Source organism: Choloepus didactylus, chromosome 2 (genome assembly GCF_015220235.1).
Source record: "Choloepus didactylus isolate mChoDid1 chromosome 2, mChoDid1.pri, whole genome shotgun sequence".
NCBI classification, from domain to species: domain Eukaryota; kingdom Metazoa; phylum Chordata; class Mammalia; order Pilosa; family Megalonychidae; genus Choloepus; species Choloepus didactylus.
Genome location: NC_051308.1, coordinates 199614598 through 199638615, shown reverse-complemented (window position 1 = coordinate 199638615; position 24018 = coordinate 199614598). Strand labels below are relative to the sequence as shown.

At 41.1% G+C, this 24018-nt stretch overlaps 1 long non-coding RNA gene across 1 annotated transcript; it reads left to right on the top strand.

Annotated features, from left to right (window-relative positions):
- The first annotated feature begins 448 nt into the window (after positions 1-448).
- Positions 449-23390, top strand: LOC119519264. Its single transcript, XR_005214000.1, has 3 exons — positions 449-481; positions 3173-3227; positions 21945-23390. It is a non-coding gene; the product is annotated as an uncharacterized LOC119519264 (long non-coding RNA).
- The last annotated feature ends 628 nt before the right edge of the window (positions 23391-24018 follow it).

Here is a 24018-nt window from a genome sequence, read left to right as displayed (position 1 = left end):
CACAAGGGCACCTGCCCAAGGTGTGAGTGGGGACTAGGTGCATTGGTGTCAGGTTGTGGCCACCTGGAAAAAGAAGTGTCTTTTTCTCATTCACATGAAGATGTTATATAGGCTAGCAGGGATCACCGCCCCCCACCGCATTATGAGACTCCCCTTTCCACTGTTACATGACTGTGACCATTAAAAAGCTCTCTTTTATACCGAGACAAAGTCTGTCTCCTCAAAGATCCTCCCTCAATAGTCCATTTAATCATTTGGAACTGTTTAGAACACATTTGCTTCTTCCTCTCTATGCTGACATCTTTTCTCCTCTAGGCTTCTCAACCCTGGTTCTGTCTCATCTTGCTTCAGTGTGGCTTGGATTCCTGCTCACCATTCTGGCACCCTTCTTTGGATGCAACCATTGAGTGATCAGTGACACTCGTAAGCTGCAGCACTCCAGCCTGAACACTGCACTAGGAGGCATCTGCCCAGAGATGGGGTAATGTTATTTCCCTTAAAGGGGAGAAAGATGGTGTGGAAAACAGAAACCTCCATTCACATAAATCACTTTTCTGTACTTCCCTGCAGGAGATAGACATGGCTAGGCACAAGAATAAGCAGCAGAGTTCAGTGTTATGGAAGTCAACAGAGGGAAGAGTTTAGGGATGGATGACCACTAGTGGTCCACGTTGTTATGAGTTTAGTAAGATAAGCACAGAACATGCCTGATGGATTTGGAAATTGGTTGTGGTGACCTTGGTTAGATGAGTTTCAGTTACCGGGTGGATATGGATGAATGTCAAATAAATCAGGAAAAAGAAGATGAAAGGAGATGGGGTAGTTACAGGGTACATAGGCCAAAAGGAGGTGGTGGTCATGGTGTATGTGTTTGTTTGTTTGTTTACTTATTAAAGATGGGAGAAGCTTGAGTATTGTCATAGGCTGGGCGAAAAAAAAAATAAAACAAAACATAGTAAAGAGTTAGAGAGACTAAAACCAGAGAGCAGGAAGATGATTGTTGGAGCTTTGTTCTGGAAGACTTGGGAGAGGCTGTCTAGGTCAAGGGCACAGGTGGAGGGACTGGCCTTGAATGGGTGGACTCACATATCTTCCTTGGAGCCTGAAGGAAAGAGGAAATAATGCGTACATAGAAAAGTGAACACACAGAAAAGTTTTGGGGGACTCCTTTCATAGAATAAGAGGAATTTCATTGCTAATGTGTCCTTCCTTCCTCCTCCATCCTCTCCTATTGAGTATTTATTGATTCCTACCACCATGCACTGTGGATCCAGAAAATAATAAGACAAATCCTTTGTCTTTGAGGGTCCTGGTCTGGATAGAGATGGTCACTCTTCCCCATCCCAACCCCAGGACCCACACTAGCACCACTCGTCGAGCAGAGTTTAGAGAGAGCCTCCATCAATAGTCCATGAAGTCTTTCTTAGCTTGCTAGGGCTACTTTGACAAATACCACACATTAGTTGACTTAACAAAAGGAATTTATTTTCTTATGGCTTCAGAGGCTTGAACTCCAAAATTAAGGCATTGGCAAGGCCTTGCTTTCTTCCTGAAGTCCATAACATGCTGGTGCTGACTTGCTGCAATACTTGGGGCTCCTTGGCTTGCATCTGGTCCTCCCTTCACAAGGCAATCTCTGCCCTTGTGTCTGCTCTTATGGTGTCTGCTGACTTCTGGCTTATTCCTGTGACCTTTTCTGACTAACTGCATCTAAATTTCCTCTCTTTATAAGGCCCCCGTCATACAGATTAAGGTCCACCCTGATTCAATTTGGCTACATCTTAAGTAATAATAACATCTTCAAGAGGTCCTATTTACAAATGAGTTCACTCCCACAGGCACACGGATTAAAATCTGAACATGTCTTTCGTGGGGACACAATTCAACCCCCCACAAGATCCTATTTCCTTTAAATCATTCAGTATGTTCTCAATTTCCTAATTGTTTCGTCAAAATTGTGTAGAACTCAGCTCACCGGGATGGTTGGATGAGGGAAGAGAAAAGAAGTCTGGGATATTCCTAATGGGGAAGAAAGTAGGTGGCCGAATTCCTGTACTGGAGAGAGCTGTGTTTTTTTGGGGAAAATATTTCAAGACTTCCACACGTATGAGCAGGGAAAACTGGAGGACATAACCAAGATAGCCTCATGCAGTTCAAAGAGGGACAGAATGAATGACTGAAGTAGAATGAATTATGAGGTTTGGGTGTGGGGAGGAGAAGAATCTGAGAATGCCTCAGCTGTGAGAGGGATAAGTGAGCGATGGAAGCACCCTGAAAGCAAGCAAAGTATATTCTTTGAGCTTCTGAAAAATAATTTCTGAATAGAAAAAAAAATTGGGTTGGGGGATAGGAAGTGAGGCAAAGGCCTTTAATTTCCTGGTGACACTCTGTAATTGTTGACTTACATATCAGGTTGGCTCAGTGGCCTGTGAGATCCTTGAAGCCCAGGCCAGATCTTGGCCATTCTATTCCCAGTAACTATCATTGTGCCTGGGCAGTTCCAGATTTTATGGAGCCTGAAGCTTATACAATCAGGGAGCCCGTTTAAAAAAAAAAGAATATAGAATTTATAATGGAAATCTAAGTAAGAAAGTAGATATTTATTTAGAATGAGAGAATAAATCATCAATTATTTTTTAAAATTTCCAAATTAAGAAAAATCACATGGCATTTTTATTAACTGCCAGATATACTGCTATAATACCTTTTCCTGTATTTTCCATTTTTACTCTTTGATCACTCATCATATGGCAACAATTTCTGTAAGATCATTTTCTCTTAAAAGAACTGAAAGAAAATTCAGTCTTTCTTCTAGCATGTCTGATCAAAACTGGGTTTTTATTTTATAGAATTCAGAAAAGTTTATGGTAGCTTTACAAGTCCTTATAAATTTATAAATAAATTACAACTTATTAAATTACAATAGGCAGCTTAGTTAGGCATCCAGAAGACCCTGTAGATGAGGCAAATTCCTTCACTGATGTCAAAACTGGGATTCTGATAGCTCTTCAACAGCCACTTATATTGAAGTCACCTCTTTGCAAATTTTTAAGATTGCTGATTTAAAAAACCTCTCTTAAGTTTCTTTTATTTTGTGCTATAAGATTTCAGGACATTTTGCATTTCCTTGTACTAATCCTACATACTCTTTGGATTGACAGCGCTCAACCAGTTTGTTGTGGATGTCTTTGTTGTAGAGGCCCAGCAACTTTGGGTCATGAAGTGAGGTAAGTCTGCACAGTGGGCAGTAGTGATACCGCTGGAAGCCACTGCTATACCAGGGATGGATAGTGATAACTGAATGTTACATGGCAGGTGACGGTGAATCACATAAATGTAACCCACTAAACCCAAACTTCAACTCAGCTTCCATTTAGTTGGATCCCAAACATGCCCATGGCCACTTCGTTGCTACCACATGTGAAGGCAAGTTGGATGGAGGGGAAGTTGAAGTGGAAAGAGATAAGGGTCTTAGAAGACGGCCATTAAAATATCTTACTTTTGCAAAATTTACAAAAACACATGATCAGGGGAACACCTCACTGAGGAAGGGGCTAGTGCCAGAGAGGGGCCCTGAAGCCCCTTGAGCTTCACACTAAATCTGCCTGCCACATAGTGGGCATTCAATGAATGTTGACTGAATGAATAACTGAGAAAGGGAGGGAAAGGGAGAGTAAGTGGGAACAGCACTGATGCCTGAAAAAAGGATGTACTTTTGGTACTGGTGGTTATGTGTAGGTAGTACTATCCCAGGCTTGACTTCGGTCAGGAAATTTGCCTTATCTACAGGGGCTTCTGGCCCCTTGGATAAGCTGCCTGTGTTCCTTCCTCCTCTTCATCCCTAGTTGTTCCAGTTACACAAAGGCCTATATTCTCATCACTATGGGCAGGAAGTTTGCCAATCACCAAGCCTCTCTGTGAGCCTCTTTGATTTGCAGTTTAAAGGGCATGAAGAGACGCATTCAGAGGCAGGCTTTTAAATCTGGAGTTACCCTAGTGTGAGTCCCAACTGAAACTTCCTTGCTGGCAGTAAGTGCTGAGCACAGCTGGGCGGATGGTAACATTTGCCCTATAAAACATTTGATACTTGGCCAATAAACCGTAAAGAGGAAAAGAAAGCCCCTGTCTAGTTTGCAGTTACAGGGCAGCTTTGGAATGTGCTGACCAAAGCAAAATGTGACCCTCGCTCTATCAGATTATTGTACCCCAGCCCCGCTGATGACTAAGAGCATAGCTCTCAGTACTGCAGATCTCTGACTCAAGCCCCCACTCAGCGAAGCCACTGGGATTTGGGATCCTGCCCCCAGATCTCTCCCTTCCCCACTGGGCATGGGGTGGTTAAGGGTGTCCTCAGGAACCACTGAAGCTGCCTGGGCAGGGGTCCCACAGATGGTTTTGCTATCCCAGCAAAAGAATAGTGACCCATGCCTCCACAGCTGTTACTGTCACTCTTTAGCACTGCTTTTTCATTTGCACCTTTGCTTCTTTGCTCTCTCTTTAATGAGAGAGTCTCTCCAGCCAGTGAAAACATGTCCCTCAAGTCAGACTTTAGAGGGCCTGGCAACCTACTGAATCCAGCTATTTATAAAGCTCATCAAAGGGAAATGCCCGGTTAGGTTTTCCTACCTCTTTCTTGAGCAGTGTGGGTCATGACATCCAGGGCTGAGTTGGAAGAAAGTTGAATGGTAGCATCCAGTATCAAGCGCAAAGCCACAAACGTATATTCTGAGACGGGGTCGTGGGGTTCCTACCTCAAGATAAGTTCCCTGAAAACCCTCAGATATCCTTCCAAAGGACATTCTGTGAGATTCAGTTTGCTTGAGGGTCCAAATGCCTGTAAACTGGGCTCATCCATCAAGACCCAAAGTCCCTCTCACTATGTATCCCCAGGAGGCCTACGAACAGGATTCCTGGAAGATTCGCTCACACAGAATTCCTGTCTCAGTTTGGGTTCCCTTATAACCTTCAGATATTTATCTGAGTGTAAGTAATTTATTTAGGAAATCGTCCTAGGAAACACCAATCAGGGAAGGAAGGAAGCCAATAAACTATCAAGCTAGTTACCACTGTGGACAACTGGAGCTTAATCCCACTGAGGAATTCTGAGAGCCAGTGTAGAATATACACTTCAGAGGTATCCTACCCAAGAGGTAAGGAAGCTGGGGTCTTTACACACCCATTCCCATTAGCTATTGGTTGAGGGTATTAATTCTCAGCCCTTCTGGCCTACGACATAGGCAGAGTGGGCTCCTGCAGCCAGAGGAAACCTGCAGGCAAAGAATCCCAGGTGCTGGCAGTTGGAAGTCAGGCCAGTGAGCATGGACATGGTGCATGTGAATAGGGGAAGAGCACTGATGTGGAAGGCTGCAGTTCCCAAGGCAGACAAGCAGGACCCCTCCATGATCCTTAGAAAAGGCCACAACCAAGGAAAAGCCGGTTGCATGATCTTCAGTGTGTGATGAGCGTCTGTATGGTAGCCCTGAGTAATCTATTCTGTTGGGAACAGCTGAGAATATAGGAACTGGACCAGCACTATTTCCCTTTGCCACTGGGTAAAGATAAAAATAAGCTTGGTAAGTTGGGCTCCAGTGGAATCATCTGGGGTTCAGGAGAGAGAGTCTAGTTCAGAAAGGAACTGGGGCTCTAAGGAAGGGAAACTGAGGCATAAATCTGCATCTATCTGTTAAATATAGAAGCTCTCAGGAAAGACTGAAGCTCAGTGGTTGTGTGAATTTCCAGAGCTTACTCTAGGCAAGTGTTCTCTGTGGGGTGGTATCACCCCCTAAGTGTTTCAGAAATTTGTGGGTCATTTAAAAATAGTTGTCACAACAATGAGGGACAGTGAAGGTGAGGGAGTGTTCTGGGCACTCGGGCAAGATTCAGAAATGCCAGGCAGTCCTACACAGTGAAGAACTGGCTTTCAATGTCTATCCCTTCACATTCTTATAGGTGTAAAACCTGTTTACAACCTAACTTCATTTCACATATAAACCTAAAGTCTTTTTCTACATGATTTTAATACAAATTTTCCAGGAATGCAATTACCTTTTAAATCAAGGGAAGACTATACTTTGCTTTGTTCAAAACTCTACCAAGAGTTGTTCAAGAGTTTAGAAAATTATATCACTCTTAGCTGGTAGTGGTATTTGAATCACCAAGTCAACACACCTGAGTCAGTTAGCATTTGTGGTTACCATAGTCAGGTAATTTCGGAAATAGATGAAAGCGCGGGGCTACTTCAGTAAGTCTTTTTGTGTAATAATGTCAGAGTATTTACATATGGAAATACTCAATTACACATCTTTCCTTTCAAATAAAGAAAGTGTTACAAAATATTTGCTATAAAATGGGAAGATTGGATAGGGCTGAGAACCAGGGACCTAAGCTTACCTGGAGAAGCAAGATTAGCTCCAGACACTCCCTGCTGGTGAGTACCAGCCACTGCCATTCTGAGTGCCTCTATCTTGCACTGGAGTTGACGTTGCTGGAGCTTGAGTTCAGATTTCGGTAACTGTTTTTAAAAGGCTATTAACAAATCTGAGAACTTTCAGACTAGAGTGGCTAAGGTGTCAGTGGGTCTGACAACCTTACCTTAAAAGGAAAAAACAAACAAAAAAAGTGATTGAGAGGCATTGGAGGTGTTTACCTTGGAAATGTGATTCGGGGGGAACAAAAGTGGAATGAGGAAACTAAATCCTATCATTTAATTTCTAAAGAGCTGACATGGAGCAAATTGGTTCTGAGTAGGAGAGAGAGGAAAGCTAGGACCAATGGTCTCATGTAATTGGAATGAATGTTTCCAAACTATTAGGGAGCAAATATGGTCTTAAAAAAACAACAACAAACCTCGTCTCACCCACCCTCACCCACGCCCTCAAATGAGTTATTTTCTTGAAGTCTATTATCTCTTTCCCTCTCTTCTTTCCTCTGATTGTCTAAGAATCCAGTGTCCAAATATGGCTTTCACAGCCAAATGGAGACAGAACCGAGGCTAGAGTATTCCATCCTGCTCTTGCATCTTGCATCCACGTGGTGTCACTGTTGAAGACTAACAGTACAAAAGATGCAGCAGGCCAGCTGCAGAGATGATGGTCATGAGTGCCTTGGTTCTTTGAGGAAGGATAATTCTATCCTAAATATTAAACTTGTCCAAAGGGATCCCACGTTTTGGCTCGGCAGTTCTTAGCACTTGCTCTTTCAGCTTAGACACATGACCGCCCACCCAAGGAAAAAGCCAGCCCCTATTGCACTGTGACTCTGGTGTCTGACTCCTCACAGGTCCAAACCTGTGCCCACTCCCCTCCCCTGATACTCCCCCAGGGTGTGTGACACATTTTCCTCTTGAACCCTCAAAATACAGAGTCTCATTCTCCCTATTTCTCAGACCATTTGCTCTTCTTCCTATAGTTCCCAGCTCATGCCCCATTCCTCCCTGTTCTATAACAGCTGTCAGTTTCTCTTATTACATAATTATGATCATATAATTATATCCCTGGCTAAACATCTCCTCTAGTTGGTACCCACTATAAATTTTGGCGGGGTGGGAGGGGGATTTTATCTTAATATAAGAATAAACTTCTAACCCCCAGAGCTCTATAATGTCTACTTCAAGAGGTAGTGAGCTCCGCATCTCTAGAAATACTCAAAAGAGGCTGGTTGAGTATCCCTCAGACCAACACCCCAACCAGTGCACAGGATGGAGACATCTTCAGTCATCATGACTGTGTGGCTCCCAGAGAATGATGCTTGCTTGCATTAACTGTGAAATCCTCCAATCCCCCAAATGTGCCTACTGTCACAGTTTCCCCCCTCTTTTGTTGAAACTAATGAGTCACAATTTGAGTAATGTTTTTCTGTGACTCCAAAACCATTTTGCTTAATGAGGTACTAAGTCTTTATAATTAGGCCCAGAAGGAAATGAGGACGTGGCCCTTAAGAGCAATAATTATTTCAGTTATTTATGGTAATAAAAAATTGAAAATAGGAATTCTTCCTCAGAATGTGACTATTTATTCTTTTACATATTGCCTAACAGGCAATTACCCTATTAAGGCAGCATTTTGTTGCTAAAGACATTAATTGAAATGTAAATTAAATGTAAATCAGCTAATTAAATTGATATGTAATGAACTTGTCAGGCGGGCCTCTCTGATCAGATGCATTTCACTAATAAACAAGCATTACAGCCAGTCCAACATGCAGCTGGGGCGAAGGGTGCCTGAGCTGTTTCCTGCTAGACACTGGGATGAAGGATAGATCTAAATTATCCAAAACTCCGGGAAGAAGGGGGGAAATTTCAGTCAGGCCCTTGGAAACATGTTTTCTTTATGATACCTCTTTGGGCCTCATTTTCATTGTTTCACATAATATGCTGTCAGATGTAAAGCCCAGAAAACTCCATTCAAACTGGGCCATGTAAAAGGAACACACAGAAGTAGGGTGACCTTTAGAGTAGTTCCATCAGGGATGCAGCTCCCTTCTCTCAACTGTATGCTCCTCCCTCTGGTGGCTTCATCTTTAGGTCATGGGCTAAGGACTTATCACATGCAGGGCACTGTATCCACAATTACTGAATGGAAATGTTGAGGCTTGGGCCAATCAAACCAGGGCAGTTATGCAGCTGGTGTGCACTGGTATAGCTCTATCAGTTGTTTAACAAATAATGGTAAACCCAACATCCATTGACCTTATAAAGAAATGGAACATTTCCAGCATCCCCAGACCATCCTCCCAAAGCCTCCTTCCCCTGCGATCCTTCCATTCAACTCTCAAAACAGTTGGTAAGTAGCTACTTCCTTGAGCAACTCAAGTGTCTCTCTCCATTCCTGGCCACTGTGGTTGCTGCCCTAGAAACCTGCAGACTGCGCCATGATTCAGCGATGAAAAGATTAATGCCTGGTATAACAGGGGGCTTTCAGAACCCTGCTCTGACCCATGACTGGCACCCATTCTGATCGATTGATGCCCTTACTACATTGGTTGTTAATATTTTGAACATTCCCCCTGGAGTATATCACTCCTAAACCAATCCCTGTGACTAAGGGGATTCCATGTACTGAAATTAGCTATACTACTGGCAAGTTGAAGACATTTTCTTGATATTCTATCTAGACTCAGTCTAGAGCGGTGATTCTCAAACTTGAGTGAGCATCAGAATCACCTGTAGGGCTTATTAAAGCACAGATTTCTGGGCCCCACATCAAGAGTCTCTGATTCAGAGGTGGGGCCTGAGACTTTACGTTTCTATCAAGTTTCCACGTGATGCTGATAGGGGAGGTTGGGGACTACATTCTGAGGACCACTGCTCTAGGGTCTTTACCATTTGTCTTGGGTTTGCTTGAGCTGCTATGACAAATGCCACAAAATGGTTTTGGCTTAAACAAGAGGAATTTGTTGGCTTACAGTTTCAGAGGCTAGCAGTTCAAAATCAAGGCGCTGGCAAGACAAGCTTTCTTCCCCAAAATTTGTGTAGTTCTGGTGCTGTCTGCCGGCAATACTTTGGGTTCCTTGACTTTGTCCTTTTCTTTCCAGCTTCTGAGACTTCCAGGTTCTCTTTATAAGGCCTCCAATAAAGACCCACCCTTTCGGTTGGGCCACAGCTTAACTAAAAATAACATATTCAAGAGGTCCTGTGGTGGGTTTATATCCAAAGGAATACAGATTAAGAACATGTCTATATTGGGGTATATAATTTAATGTACCACACCATCTTTTGGAGAATTGAGAACATAGACATTTAAGTCATTTTCTGTGTTCAGGAGTTCAGATGAGGAAGCTGACTGAGAGATGCTGCTCTAGACAAAGGGTCAACAAAATATGGCCCAAGGGCCAAATCCGGCCTGCCACCTGTTTTTGTAAATTGAGTTGTATTGGAACATAGCCATGCTCATTTTTGTGTGGGTTGTGGCTAGCTGCTTTCTGAGACCATGGCAAAGTTGAGTAACTGGGTCAGAGTCTATATGGCCCATAAAGCCTAAAATATTTGCTGTTCTGGTTTGCTAATGGTGCTGTTTTGCAAAACACCAGAAGTGGACTGGCTCTTATAAAGGGTGTTTATTTGGTTACAAAGTTACAGTCTTAAGGCCATGAAGTGTCCAAGGTAAGGCATCAACAATAGGGTACCTTCACTGGGAAAAGGCCATTGGCGTCCGGAAGACTTCTGTTAGCTGGGAAGGCACATGGCTGGCATCTGCTTGCTCCCAGGTTGCTTTTCAGAATGGCATTCTCCAAAATGTCAGCATCAGCTTTCAACGGCCTTCTTCAAAATGTGTCTCTCAGCTGCAGCACCCAGTTCCTTCTGTTTGTCAGTTCTTTTATATGTCTCCAGTGATTTAATAAGACCCACCCTGAATGGGTGGGATAACACCTCCATGGAAATTATCCAAAGGTTTTGCCCACAGTTGATTGAGTCACATCTCCATGGAAACACTCCATCAATAGCTTCCAACCTAATCAACATTAATACATCTGCCCCCACAAAGTTGCATTAAAGAATATGGCTTTTTATGGGGGACATAATATATACAAACCAGCACATTTACTAATTAACTCTTTTCATAAGAATGTATGCTGATCTGGTTCAGCTGCAGAAGGCAAATGGGGAATGACTTCTGGAAGAGGGAGTGTAACGGCAGCCCCCATAGTAGGATCCATGCTGAATTGGTTTTCTCCAGCACAAGCTTCACGAAAGTGAAGATCTTTTAACTTAACAGCAGGCTCTCTGGAGTCCACAGAACACACATATGTCTCCATAGTACAAGGCACAGGATGCCTTTTAACAGGCCCTTCAGAGGCTCAGATGCTTTCAGTGAGACAAGCTTGTCAGTCACATTGAAAACTTAGAAAAGATGGCGCAACTGTCCAGTGGGCAGGAACAAGACACCCTAGAGGCTAACAGCACTGGACAGCACCCAAGGGGTCCCACCCTTCAGGAAGCAGACCAGACCGAGGCCCTCTGGGATGGGACCCAGCACCCAGATGACTGCCCACAGGTAGAAGAGCCGGAGAGCTTAAGATAAAATTCAGTGTTTGGTTTGAGACTGTAGTAAATATTGTTTGAGGGAAGATGAAGTTATATTGAGAATGTGAACTGTTTCACATGCTAATACAATAGGAATTACTGTTATTTGCATTTAACTGGGGGTTTTTGCACAAATATGTGCCTGAAAGCCAGGCTTTCTAGGAGCGCAAGTGAATGTTTAATTTAGTGGTATGTTGAACAACAAACAACTATTGTTTCTGTCCTAACCAACTGTAGTAATACCATTTTCCCCTAAGTTACCATAAACACTTTTTATTCAAGAAGAACACGTAGAATTTCAAGTGCCTGCCACTTGCAACATTTGTTCTTTCTAAACATAGGTGTAAATTATTAGGTTGTGTGTAATGACTTTTTCGTAAAATAGCTTTCTTTTAGAATTCTCCAGATTCTCTGCTGTACTTCTACAGAGGAGAGACAGCATTTTTTGCTGTCTGTTTGAGTTAGTGTTTTAGTTTGATCAAGTTGCAATATACAACTGGATTGTGTTTGGCATAAAGGAGAATGGGTTTCAATGGGATTGTAAATAAGTGAGTCAGAAGCCCTCTCCTGCCGTCCCCAACTGCTGCTTTTCCTGGAGACATAGGTAAGGACTGTGTCCACTCAAGCTGTGGCAGGATTATCAAGCAAGTTAGGCTGGGCAGTGCTTCTGTCTGTGGCTTTGCTCTGCCACAAATCTATCTCTCCCTTTATATACGATTTGTAAACAAGTTAAAAGGACTAATCTATTAAGAATAACTAAAATCTGACCATATACATATATACAAATTTAATGCTGATAAAGCTTTTCAGTTGGCACAGAAATATGAGTGTGCTCATTTCTACATTTAATATCAGAACACTTGATAGATGCTACCCTTAAGAGATAGTATTAAATATGCTGTGTAGCATTGAGTTAGTTTAAAATAAGTATGCCTTTGACCTGTCTCACATTTATGAAGCTTCTATAACTTCTGATCCTTTAGCAATTCACCTTTTTGAGCCCAATTCAGGAAAAAGAACCAGAAAAGTCATTTTTCTCAGGCTGATCAAGCCAGACCGCTGCTCAAATAATTGGAAGTAGGCCCTTAATTACGGCCTGTTCTACTTTTTGAAAAGTACTGCATGTCTTTCTTTATCACAAGTAATGGCCCCTGTGCCTTTTTAGTCTAGCAAATTCAAGGCATAGAAGATCTTTTTAAAATGGTAGGGAATTCACATTGGGTTTGTGCCTTCTACCACATTAAGCCTAGTTACATTTTGATTTCATGTCATTTCTGACATTTGGCACTCTGCAAAGTACAGTTTTCCTTTTGTTGTTGTTGCAGATGATTAAACAAAGTCTTCCCTATCTGTTCATTTGGTGCAATGAAGTATAGCAGATAAAATGGGGGAGAGGTAAACGATCACCTCTAACAAGATTAATATGTTAATGTTTTTATATTTGGAATTGTTAAATTGGTTTTGCTGAAACAGAATTTCACCCTTAAGATACTATTTGAATGTTGGTTTCAATAAGGTTTTGAAATTGTTAAAAAAAAAAAAAAGTGTGCTGACCCTTGTTCCAGACTATTCATCTCTGGAGCTGATATATTATTATTAACTGAATCCATAGTTTACTTTAGGGTTCACTGTTTGTGTTGTTCAGTTCTATGGGTTTTGACAAATGCATGATGTCATGTATCCACCATTACAGTGTCATTCAGAATAGCTTTATTGCCCCCAAATTGCCCTGTGCTCCACCTATTCATCTCTCCCCTTCTCCCTGAACACCTGGCAACCATGTATCTTTTTACTGTCTCTATAGTTTTGCCTTTCCCAGAATATCACATAGTTAGAATCATACAGTCTATAGCTTTTGCAGACTGGCTGCTTTCACTTAGCAATATCTATTTCAAGTTCCTCCAACTCTTTTCAGAGCTTAGAGCTTAGTAGCTCATTTCTTTTTATCACTGTATGATACTCCTTTGTATGAATGTAACACATTCTGTTTATTCCTCTATTGAAAGGCTGGGTTGCTTCTAATTTTTGGCCATTATAGATAAAGCTGCTATAAACATATGTGTCCAAGTTTTTGTGTGGACTAAGGTTTCAACTCATTTTTGGTAAATACCTGGGAACATGATTGCCAGATTGTATGGTAAGCCTGTATATAACTTTGTAAGAAACTATCAGACTATCTTCCAAGGTAACTGTACCATTTTATATTCCTACCAGCAATGAATGAGAGCTCCTGTTGCTCCACATACTTGTCAGTCTGTGGTGGTGTCAGTGTTTTCAATTTTAGCCATTCTAATATGTGTGTAGTGGTATCTCATTGTTGTTTTAAGTTGCAATTTCCTGATGACATATGATGTTGAACATCTTTTCATGTGGTTATTTCTCATTTATATATCTTCTTTAGTGAGGTGTCTGCTCAGATCTTTTGCCCAGTTTTTAATTGGTCTGCTTATTTTCCTATTGTTGAGTTTTAAAGGTTCTTTGTATATTTTGGATACAAGTTCCTTATCAGATATGTGTTTTGAAAATTTTTTCTTCCAGTTTGTGGCTTCTTTTTTTATTCTTTTAACAGTGTCTTTCACAGAACAGAAGTTTTTAGTTTCAACAAAGTCCAACTTATCAATGTTTTCTTTCCTGGATCATGTCTTTGGTGTTGCTCCAACCACTCTTTTAATTTCCACTCTTTTTGTATTCTTTTTTCAAACCTGTTTTAAAAAAATGTGACACATAAAAAAAAAACTGCAAAAGTCATAAGTAGGCAATTTAACAGATCCACCAACCTAATAAAGAAATAGAACATTTCCAGCATCCCAGGACCAACCCCCAAGAATATCCTCCTACCCTGTGATACATTATTCAACTCTTCTTCTCTTGCCTAGAGATAATCATTATCCTGATGTTTCTGAAATTATTTTCTTGCTTTGTTTTATACTTTTACCACCTAAATATACATGCCAAAATGATATTAGTTTTCCCTTTTTGTGTAATTTTATTTAAGTTGGATCATACATTATCTAATTTTTGTGTCTTGCTGTTTTCGATCAACATATTATTGTTTCATGAATAATATGATTCATTCATATTATTGTGAGTAGCAATATTATCATTGTTGACTAGCATTCTATGATGCAGATACACCCCATTTTTTTATTATACAGTTAATGGGCATTTGGGTTGTTTCCTTTTGGGGGCCATTTCAAACAATGCTGGTATGAGTATGCTTGTACTCACCTTCTGTTATACTTGGGTATGAATTTCTCTAAGGTACATACCTGGAGTGGAATTGCTTGCTCATAGGTTAGGAATATCCTCAACTATATTAGACAGTCCAAATTGTTTTTCAAAGTTATAACAACTGACACACTTAGCAGTGGAAGAAAGTTCTCATTGCTCCATATCCCTGCTACCACTTGGTACTGTTAGATTTTTTAATTCTTGCTAATCTGTAGTCTATAAGTGTAGAGTTATCTCATGTGGTTTTAATAATCCTTTCCCTGATTACAAATGGAGTTGAGCATCTTTTCATATGAATTTTGGTCACTTGGAATTTCTTCTCTGGGAATGGGCTGTTCAAGTCTTTTGACCAGGTGTCTGTTGGGCCAATGTGCCCAATAGGTATCTTTCATTTGCCTCTTCAGATCTACTCACAACTTCTTCACTGTCCTCTATGTCTGTTGGCTGACCCATACAGATTACAGCACTGGGCTCCCTAACCCTCTGACTCCAGACAACAGAGGCACTGATAGGAGACTGAAGGGAGGGAGGAGAGCGAGGTAGGGGTATTTAGCCCCCGACTCCCCCTCTGCACAATCACTAGGGGCTGACTGCATCCTTTGACTCGGGGCCACGGTTCCTAGCAGGCAACTCACTCCAACAACCATTTCTGTTTCTAGGTTCTGGGACTGTTACCTCTCCTTGTTTTTTCAGACCTAGGAGGGTAATCTTGTGGTCTCCCTATATCCTAACCTCAATTTTGTAATGTATCTATTTACAATGCTCCACAAATTTACCATCTGTTTCCAGGATTCTGACCAACACAGGTGAGTGTCATTTTCTAAAGAATTTTCAATTCTCTATTGCATTCTGGATATACTCCTTTGTTGGTTATATGTGTATAAATATCTTCTTCCACACAAATAATATTCTTCATAGTGACTTTTAAAAAATTATAAAATAAAACACAGATATAGAAAGTCACATGAAACAAAGGTACAGTTTAATGGGGTTTTATAAGGTAAACACCTTTGTAATTACCATCAAAGTCAAGAAATATAATTCTGCCAGCTAACCTAAAAGTCTAATGAATCCCAGTCATAGCCTTCTCCCTCTCCTTTCAAAGTAACCATTCTCTTTAATATTTATAGTAATAAATTCCTTGCATTTCTTTATAGTTTTAGTATTTGGGGTGAATCCCAAAGTGCTGCAGATTAGTTTTGCCTGTTTTATATGTTTTGTAACTCTTTTTATTTTTTTTTTTTTATTTATTTTTTTATTTTTTTTATTTTTTTATCATCATTTTATTGAGATATATTCACATACCACGCAGTCATACAAAACAAATTGTACTTTCGATTGTTTACAGTACCATTATATAGTTGTACATTCATCACCTAAATCAATCCCTGACACCTTCATTAGCACACACACAAAAATAACAAGGATAATAATTAGAGTGAAAAAGAGCAATTGAAGTAAAAAAGAACACTGGGTACCTTTGTCTGTTTGTTTCCTTCCCCTACTTTTCTACACATCCATCCATAAACTAGACAAAGTGGAGTTTGGTCCTTATGGCTTTCCCAATCCCATTGTCACCCCTCATAAGCTACATTTTTATACAACTGTCTTCGAGATTCATGGGTTCTGGGTTGTAGTTTAATAGTTTCAGGTATCCACCACCAGCTACCCCAATTCTTTAGAACCTAAAAAGGGTTGTCTAAAGTGTGCGTAAGAGTGCCCACCAGAGTGATCTCTCGGCTCGTTTAGGAATCTCTCTGCCACTGAAGCTTATTTCATTTCCTTTCACATCCCCCTTTTGGTCAAGAAGATGTTCTCTGTCCCACGATGCCGGGTCTACATTCCTCCCCGGGAGTCATATTCCACGTTGCCAGGGAGATTCACTCCCCTGGGTGTCTGATCCCACGTAGGGGGGAGGGCAGTGATTTCACCTTTCAAGTTGGCTTAGCCAGAGAGAGAGGGCCACATCTGAGCAACAAAGTGTAACTCTTTTTAATATAAAGTTTCCCCCTCAATCCACCCCTTCCTACTTTTTGTTTGCTATTTATTTGTGGAGGAACTTCGGTTATTTGAACATTAGGTAATCCAAGTCTGGTTTTTTAGTTTTTGGTTTTAACCAAGAATAGGTTTTAAATTTTCTCAGTGCTGTTTCTGCATCTATTTTGATGATTATATGGGTTTTCTCTTTTATTTTAGTAATATAGTGAATCATACTGATTTCAAATGCCAAAAACCAACCTTGCATTCTAGGGATATGCATGATTTGGTCAAAATGTCTCATCTTTTTAATATAGTGCTGAATTTGATTTGCTAAATTTTTCTTAAGGATGTTCATGTTTATATTTATGAGATATTTGTGTGTAGTTTTATTTTCTTATAATGCTTTTGTTTGGTTTTTGGATCCTTGATTTTTGATCCTTTGCTTATTTTGGATTCATTTGCTCTTCTATTTTTTTTCAGTTCCTTAAGGTGAACGCTTATTGATTTGAGACCTTTATTCTATCCTAATACAAAACTTGAAATTACAATTTTCCCTCTAAACACCACTTTAGCACATATTTTGCAGGAATAGGCTATATTAGTTTCTTAGGACTGCTGTAACAAATTACCACAAACTGAGTGGTTTATAACAGCAGACATTTATTCTCTCCCTGTTCCAGAGCCTAGAAGTCTGAAATCAAGGTGCTGGGAGTTTTTTCCTTCTGGGGCTCTGAGGAGGAATCTGCTCCACACCTCTCTTCTGTCTTCGGTGGCTGCCAGCAATCCTTGGAATTCTTCGGTTTGTAGACATATCATTCCAATTTCTGCCTCTATCTTCACATGGCATTCTCCCTGTTTGTATGTGCTTTCTTTTCTTATAAGGACACTAGTCATTGGATATTAGCCCACCCTGATCCAGTATGACCTCATCTTAACTGATGACATCTGCAAAGACCCTATTTCCAAATAAGTACACATTCTGAGGTTCCAGTTGGACATGAGTTTTTGGAGGGCACTACTTAACTCAGACTAAGTTGAGTTGACTAGTGACTAACTAGACTAAGTCTACTTTTAGACGAAGCTAAAATTCTACCTTTCCAAAGAATTCTTTATAGCAGATGCTGTTAGTGCCTTGTCCATTTGCTCTCAGGCGTTACAATTTTAGTACACCGTAGCCTGACTTCCAACTGCCAGCATTTACACTTCTTTTTCTGAGAGCTTTCCACAGCCACTAAAATCTGCTGCACAGGTAGGTTGTGCACAGGTAGGTTGGAAGTTGCAGGCTATTAATATCCCCACCCATGGAAGCAGCCCTCAACCAATGGCAGATGAGTGTTGGTGTAGAAATACCCATTTCTTCACTCTTCCTTGTGCAGAGTAACTCTGAGGTACATATTTTCTAAGGGTTCCTCAGGTGGATTATGCTCTGGCTGCCCACAATGGTGTCTGGCTTTATTGGCTTCTTCCCTTCTCTGTCTCACTCTTAATACTTCTAACACAGTATTGCCAGGGATTACCTCACAAACAAACTGCATGCACTTGAATCCTTGCCTCAGAGCTTGTTTAAGGAGAACCCAAACTTTGTACTAGAAGTCGTTTTATTAAACCACTTCTGCTGTAAACAGATCTTCAGGATAGGATTCTAGAGTTAGATCACTAGCTTTTCAGATGGCAACAAAGACTGTACTGCTGGCAGTAAGTGCTGACAATATCTGGTGTGCAGTAACATCATAATTATTCTCACATGCGCTGAATGGGATGGCAAGCAGTTGGAATGAGTTGCACTGGTTTATAGATACTCGCTAATGTGAAAAACATGGGCATAAAGGTGATTATAGGGACTGTGAAGTTTGGTTGTTTATCAAAGTGGCTGCCATCATAGTGGTGAAATGAAGAAAATGACAGGCTTATATCAGCCAATTACTAGCTCAGGGCATGATATAAAAGTCAGAAGACTTCTATCGAGGCATTTAAGGAGATTCTTAACTCCTGAACTTTGAAAGTACATTGTGCTAAAAATTAGACCCAGGATCCGATTATGAGAGTAACAGAGTTGTGGAAAAGGCTGAATTCACAGCCCTGGATAATCTCCTGTGCTAAAATCAGGGCCTTGATTGGACAAGACTGGGGGCCTGAGGCAAGGACAGGGATGCTGGATGGATGTGCATGAAATCATTGAACCTCCAGATAGACTCCCTGTATCCTCTTTGTTGACACAGTGGCCCAACACCCCTTGCTAGAGGATAGCACCTCCCTTGCCTAGAGACCATGAAAAGACCTCACCCCCAAGTAGATAAGTGCCCTCCTCATGTGCTGCCCACTGCTTCTAGACCAATAAGTAGGGTTGAGTCTTAGCAATAGCCAGACTGAGGGAAATACTGTTCCTGGTTTTGGGAGGAAAAAAAAAAAAGACTTTTCTTCTGATTAATATGCACCAGCACAAACCAGAAATACATGCCTGGGGATGCATCTTGAATGACTAGTGCTGTGGGGCAGGGTAGGGTGGTAGTTGAATATGATACTACATAAGAGATATTTTACCAATATTGGGGGGATTATGGGGGTGGTGGGAAGCTGGCCTGCAGTAAATGAGGGAAAGATACTAGAACTGCCTTGGCAAAGTATTGAAGAAGGGGTCATAAGGTGCAAAGAGGTAGTCAGTGCTAATTATGTTCCTTATTAGAGCCCAGAGGACAACCTTTGCTAATGCAATAAGAAATGTGCTAATGAAAGAGGCCCAAGCATCACTTAGGGCCAAGTGTGGATTATTGTCTGTTGAATGAGATAACATTAGGGGACACTGCTGTGAGACTGGGTCCCTAATGTCAATGAGGATGGCAGAATTCTGAGATAGTAGAGGCCAGGTTTAACATAACCATCAAAGGGCAGGTGTTATTACATCAGGGACAGCCAAACCACTGTGGCAACTATGTGGTCCTGACACACAGGGATCTGTGGCAAAGTGGTAAGATAGATGGGCAGCCAATGAGGGTATTTCTTGACCAACCAAAAAAGATTGAGAGCTGATAAGGAGAAGGCTGATATCAGCTGCCATAAGAAAAAATCATGACTTGAGCCAGTTCTCAAACATAGAGCTTATTGACTAAGGGTGAAGGCAGGCCCCCTTCAGAAAGTATCCTACAATACCACAGCAAGTATATACAGTAATGTTTCCTCCAATCTGTCTCTAAAGGGACCTAAGGCGATTTTCCAGGGCACTGAATGCCAGGGAGTGGGGCGTTCCCAGATCTTTTGAGGGCTGCTGAATATAGGAAAAGCTGACATGTTTCCAGGAAACCCCAAATGCCAACATGGCTTCTTTGTTAGAGTGGAGGCTTAGGGAAGCCAAGAATAAATTGAGTCCTGGTCCATCCACCTCACAGTAGATCTAATATGGTCATGGGTGCATATTTGAGATGGATATACTTAGCAGCTGGTGTAGACCTCATGTTAATTTCCCGAACTGTGGAACAAGAGTAATTATGATGGGAAAGGGCAAGTGGATGCCCCTGAAATTGAATTCCACCCCGGCAAGATAATAAATAAAAAGCAATATGGAATTCTGGTGGAATGGTAGATATTAGACTTGCAGGATGTAAGGATGGTCCCCATCACATTCCCATTTAATTCACCAGTCTGGCACCTGGACAAAAACAGATATTATGATGGAAGATGATGCATTAATGTAAATAGAACCAAATGGTAGCCTGATTGCAGCAGTTGTACAGGATGTGATATATTTATTAGAACACATCAGAACTACCTCTGGCATTTAGTATGGGCAATTAATCTGGTAAACGCATTCTTTTAATCCCCATCAGAAAAAAAAATCAGAAGCAGGTGGAATTCACTTAAGACATCAGTACATATTCAGACTTGCCCCAGAGTTACATAAACTCTCCTGTTCTCTGTCACATTATAGTCTGGGGGGATCCTGGTTTTTTGGACAGTCCGTAGAACATCACACTGATCCACTATATTGGTGATATCGTGGTAATTGATCGTGAAGAGCAGGAAGTGTCAAGTAGTCTGGGTGTCTTGGCAAGACATTTCTGTGCTAGCGCAGACCACGGAGCCACAGTGTTGTGACACAGTAGACTGGGTAGTCACAGTGAGTTGGTGTTGGGTGTTCAGGGGATCCCCTCTGAGGAGGATACATGTAACAGCAACCACGGGAGGCAACAGCTAGTGTAATAGCCTAAATCTGGAATGAATATGACATGTAGGAGAAACAGGAAGAAGGCCTCTGTAAGAGGAGCAAAGAGGATTGTGGCAGGAATTGAAGTTAGAGAGGTGGTTGGGGCCACATCATGTAGGGTTATGGGAGTCATGCTAAGACATGCAGATTTCAATTTATCTGTTTTGTTATAAGGATGATGGGAAACAAATAAAGAGTCCTTAGCAGTGAATGATATGATTTATGCTTTTAAAACGAGTGCTTCGGCTGTCATGTAGAAAATGGATTGCAGGGGAGTAGAGGTGAAGACGGGATTAGATAGGTAGCTTTGTAGTTACACAAGCAGTAGATGGTGATGGCTTAATCTAAAGTGGCTGTAATGCAGATGGAGAGAAGTGGATGGATTTAGGTGTATTTTGTAGGTCTATTAATGTTTGATTTGAAGGATACAAAAAGGAAGCATCAGAAATAACTAAATTTTTGACCCGAGCAAACTGGATGGATGGTAATGCATTTGTATGGATGGGAAAGATTGAAAGAGGAGGAACGTGGGGCAGGGATAGAAAAATAAGTGGAAATAAAGAATTCTGTTTGAGATGCCTGGTAGATAATTGACTGTATGAGTCTGAATTTCTGGGATGGAGTCAGGCTAGAGATGAGGATGTGGAACCACCGGCACATTCATGGTTATGAAACTGCATTTTGAGGCTGGGGACCATCTAGAAGTTTGAAGCCAGAGTCATGGTGTTCAGAGAACTTGAGCTTGGGTGCTATACTGAAGTGAGTTTGAATCCTTGCTCTGCAACTTATTCGTGATATGACCCGGGCATGCCGTGCTTTGTGACTCAGTTCCTCCTCTATAAAATGGGAAATGTACTCCTTTCCTCTCAAAGTTGCCTTGAGAATTAAAAACATTTGTATCTCTCCCAGCACTAATAGTGGTAGATGTTGGAGATGTTGGCACCATCGTTCACAAGATGAAAGCTATTTGAATTACAGCAATAGTGCCCAGGAGTAAACATGCTAATTTTATAAACCCAAATCTTTGAAATATTAACTCATGTACCATACTACCAAAAAAAAAAAAAAAAAAGAAGAAGAAGAAAGAATCTAGATAAATGCTGATCGAGGGTAGGGGCTGGGTGTAGAACTCTTGCCCTTGGTAGCTGCCATGTAGGAATGGTTCTGTGAAACTATCCACACTTGCTTTCAGTAGTTGACAAAGCTTTAAAACATCTTCAACTGTGGAGAGAGCATAGTGGTCTTAAAGACGAAGTATGGATTTTGAAGTCAGGCAGACCAGGGTTCAAGTCTCCAGCTTGTCTTGCCCTGTGATTCCTACCCACCTGATGGGAATGGTCAGTAATGCTGAACAGAGTACTTAAGTGTGCACTTAAAATGGGTTGGAGGGCTGCAGCAGTAATGACTTCCCTTCTGGAACCTCATTGGCATAAGCAGCTCACACCAGCTCCTTAAGGATCCATGTATTTAATAAATATGTCAGCTGGCATCTTTGTCATTTTTACTTTAATACAGCTCATCAGAAGCAGAAGCTTAGCATTGAGGAGCCCTTGAATTTGAAGCTTATGGAGCAATTAAAGCACCTCCTGGGGGATTCCAGTCCTCAAGACTGTCGTGCGTAGAGATGAGCAGTTGTGAATTTGTCTCCTTCTTGCTGGAAAAATGGAATACTCCACAGTTCATCAAGGACTTACACTGTATTTCAATGAGCTGTGTGTACATTGCATAGTATATAATTAATCTGGAAAATGACTCATCTAAAAAACTCAAGGAACCGGCCCATTTTCTATTAATTCCTTTTAATTAGCTGTCATCAGAAGCACTGAATGACTGCCTGATGTGATTCCTATTCATCTGCAGGGAAAGATCAGTAATGCTGAACAGACCATGTCTTGCTGATATTCAACATGCTGACACATCCATTCTGTCATCCTGTGATGGTGCTTGAGAAGACATTGGGAAGTATATGGAAGGCGGCATTATTCCCATCAGATCCTGGAGCTTGGAGAGATGAAGTGACTCACCCAAGGTCAGAGGGAGATTTTGATTCTCTGCAAAGCCAATACAGCTGCATTCAAATCCCAGCTTTGACGGTTACTAGCTATGTGACCACAGTGGCCTCTGTCAGTGCCAGCCCTATCCCCTCATCCTCACCATGCGGCCCAACTACTGACTGCATTTATGTGGCTGCCAGAACCTGCTTTCCTGTCTCCCTGCCTCCTGCCCCTGCCCGGCAGCAGTCCAGAAGCGAAAGAGAATTAATGCCCTTTGGGAGCAGCCTCAGCCAAGACTGCAGTTGGTGAAAAATACCCTGTCTCCCTCACCCGGCCGGTGGAAAAATTCTGAGACACAAGTTCTACTCTGGCTCCCAGAGTTTCCCAGCAGGATTATGTTGTGTTATCCATAGTGGCAATTTTCTTGATAATGAATATTTCCATTGGCTGCCTCTCTTCCTCGTCCCCCTTTCTCATTTCCCAACCAGCATTTCTTGAGATTGCCTCTTCAATAGACCTCTTGCACTTGAGTCCTTATCTCAGGCTCTGCTTCTGGGGAACCCAAACAAAGACACTGACTTTGACAAGTTACTTAACTCCTATCTGATCCCCAGTTTCCTAATCCATTAAAAAGGGGAATATGTAGAGTATTTACCTGATAAATTTGTAGGGACATAAAGGGTTTTACACACTTCTGTTCATACCAGCATAATTTATAATAACGAAAAATGAGATAGGACCTAAATGTACAATAAGAGGGGAATAGGTGAATAGTTTTATTTGCATAATAGAATATTACACAATGAGTAAAAAAATATTATTCAAAGTACATTCAATGACATGGAGAAATGCAATTGAAAATTATACATTACACAATCCTACTGGGGAGCAATGTTGGAAAACATTTAAAAGATAAATTTCACTTAAAATCTACAAATAAAAATTATAAAAAGTTAATATTAAATGTGAGGGGAAGTATATAGGAACTGTACTTTCTGTGCAATTTTTCTGTAAGACTAAAACTGCTTTAAAAATAAAAATTATTTTTTAAAATTAATATTTATCTCTTGTAGTAGGAGAGTTATTTTCTTTAAGCTTTTTCCTATTTTTCAAATTTCAAAATTTTCCAAATAAATAGTATTATGCTTATAATCAGGAAAAAGGAAAATAGATATAGTTGTTAACTTCAATATTTCAACTATAATAAACAAATAAAGATGCCTAAAAACAAAATATGTATAAAATCTATTTGCTTTTGTTTTCCTTTCTCTGATCAATTGCTCTGAATACTGAGAGGAAATTCAGCTTTCATGCAATAACAGTTAATAGTAAGTAAGGGCAAGATTTTACAAAGGCCTAAAGAGGGTCAAATTCTGAGGTACTTTAAGTCCATGCTCCTGGTTAATGCCCCTCCTGGGCCCTCCACCTTCTGATGCCGCTCTGAGACTATTTGTCTTCACAATTTCAGTTCAGTTGTCCTTCCTGATTGCATTTGTGGTATCAGTTCCAAGACGGAGTGCCAACCTGGGCCAACTCTGTACCTGTTACCAGCAGCAATGGCCTGATGACCACAGAGGCCCACTGTCTCTGAGGGC